The sequence below is a fragment of the Antedon mediterranea genome, chromosome 2 (assembly GCF_964355755.1).
Source record: "Antedon mediterranea chromosome 2, ecAntMedi1.1, whole genome shotgun sequence".
Lineage (NCBI taxonomy): Eukaryota > Metazoa > Echinodermata > Crinoidea > Comatulida > Antedonidae > Antedon > Antedon mediterranea.
The window spans coordinates 27681570-27684069 of record NC_092671.1 but is presented as its reverse complement, the minus strand read 5'-3'; the positions used below and the strand labels follow the sequence as shown (position 1 = coordinate 27684069).

Here is a 2500-nt window from a genome sequence, read left to right as displayed (position 1 = left end):
GGTTTATATTAAATTATATTGTTGTTTGATTTATTTCTGTTTATAAAGAACATTTATATTAAACAAAAACCACAACAATAGCAATTTTAGTTGATTATGGATTAATTTATTCGAATTCTAAGATAAACGTCTAAGCCAAGTGTAAACGTAAACAAAGCGAGTCATACGGCGAAAACAAAAAAGTGAAAACTAACTAATTTGTTAAAATAGCTAACATTAATTTGCAATTTTTAAATGAAATTCTGAAAACGCTATAATATAGTCTTATATGCATTTTCAAAGATTTCCAAATATAAGCTTGGGGTTATTTTTCAAACAAATTCTATAAGGAGTTGAAGATAGTGTATTTTGAGCGAAAGTGCGGTGCGCGTAGGCCTAGGAAGACACGGCAGGGCTGGAATACTCGTTTCCTTAGGCGACGAGAACGACGGAAGATGCGCTCCATCACTGTGCTCTCAATTTTAGTTCTTGTTAAGTGGATGATGCAGAATCTTATAATATGGGCTTATAAATTTTAAAATAAAGTGCTCAACTTTCATTTTTCTTAAAATTATGAAGATTAGTGTGAAGTGGGGACTGTCTGCATGCCTGAACAGCTGACTTGGTAAAATACTGAAAAATCAGTCAATTAGTTAGGCCTAGGCTAATTAATTAATGTACAGTATATAATGTCATATTTTTATGAATAGAGCTAAATCTACTAGTAGGCTTACTAGTAATCTCATAATAAATCTGTTAATGTCACCTGTCACTAACATATGATTGATTTAAGTATATGCTGAAAATGTTTACTTTTTATCGGAGCTAAAATGAAATTTCGCAGTTCCCTGCTTTTTATTATAATAATGGAGCAATAAATGAAATACAAATACACACCAATTAACATTTTAACTTTTAATATTATCACAAATTTCACCTTAAAAATCAGACAAGTTTTCTACATCAACTTAGCTAACATTTGTACTAAGCCTAATCTTCAATAGATTTACTATTACTGTAGTAGGCCTATTACCATTATTTATTTGCCAATTTGAAATGTACATTTAAACTTTATTAAACTACTGCACAACAACCAACTGCCACTTGAACCTTTAAATAAGTAAATTAGGATAAGTTAAAGTTTTTACAAAATAAATGTCTTTTTGGCAATACATCTATAGATATCCATAATTACAGTATTAATAGTGCTTTTTCAAATTATATGCCAGAAGTAAATTAATATGACTCATAAGAAATTGTTGTTGATTTAATGCTATTTGTATTGAAGTATGTAGAACAATCCTCTGTGGTCTGTAAAAAAACAACAACATTCAATTAATAATAATCATTATTTAATTATATTTGTATATTTATTCTTATTTTCTTAGGCCTATAAACAACACGCGCCTGACAATGAACACGCGCCAATAATGCACGCACTACCCCACTATTATAGGCTAAAGCCTGGCTCTCCTACTGTACTACTAGGCCTAGACTATATTGATTTATAAATAAAACAAAGAGGCTTTGTAGAGTTTTATGATTTAAAACAGCTTTCCTATATATTATATGTTTCCCTTATTAATTTACAAAACCACATTTCTTATCTTATGGCGTAAAAAATGATTTTAGCTACAACCATGTGTTCCATTTTCGATAGTGAAATACCCAAGAAGGCACATGTTTAAGCAGCCATTAAAAAAAAAAAAAAAATAACCCCAACGAGATTTTTTTATTAACTACTATTGAAAAATCAAATATTCAGAAACTATAAAACCCACCTTCTCAAAAAATTGCGTTGTTTTATTACAGCCTCAACAAATTAGACGAAATTTTAACATTCGAATAGCCTAAAATTGTTTAAAAAACATCGGTGTAATTCACCCTTGTTTCATAAAAATATAATGGGTTCGTCGATTAAAAAACAATATCACGTGGTTCGTAGATGCCTTGTCAAAGGTTTTCATGAATTATTCATTAGTAAATAAATCCAAAAGTTCCAATTGGCCAGTTTGCAAAAACCTAAGATTTACTTTTCAAAACAAAGTTGCTTCCGGGTAATTGTCAACGCTGTCTCGTGTGCAAAAACGATTCGCTGCCGATAGAGGGCTCACTACTTTTTGTCCCTGGTGAATTGAGTGTGGGCCGGGCCGGGCCTAGCCTAGCCTAGCCTAGCCAAGCCAAGCCAAGCTTACGCTCAGTCTATATCGGTTAGCAACGGAGGACGGAAAAAATGGCAACTAAAAAAATCATCATCAAACTACACACTATCACCGGCTAACCGGCGGCGTAGACAAGGTTACATTTCGAGGACCTTCAAAAGAGGTGTGCGCGCGTGTGCGTCATAATATTGAAGGGAAAAAAAATCATATCGCGCGACCGGGCCTAGCCTAGCCTAGCCTAGCCTAGCCTAGCCTAGCCCAGCCGGGCCGGGCCGGGCCTAGCCTAGCCTAGCCTAGCCTAGCCTAGCCTAGCCAAGCCAAGCCCAGCCCAGCCCGGCCGGGCCGGGTCGGGCCGGGCT

General features: G+C 34.8%; 1 long non-coding RNA gene across 1 annotated transcript; it reads right to left on the bottom strand.

The window, feature by feature from the left end:
• Positions 1–1215: 1215 nt before the first annotated feature.
• On the bottom strand, positions 1216–2111 carry LOC140039819 (uncharacterized). The gene is made up of 2 exons (XR_011842604.1): positions 1761–2111; positions 1216–1290 (listed from the first exon to the last, which is right to left on the bottom strand). It is a non-coding gene; the product is annotated as an uncharacterized lncRNA (long non-coding RNA).
• Positions 2112–2500: the final 389 nt, after the last annotated feature.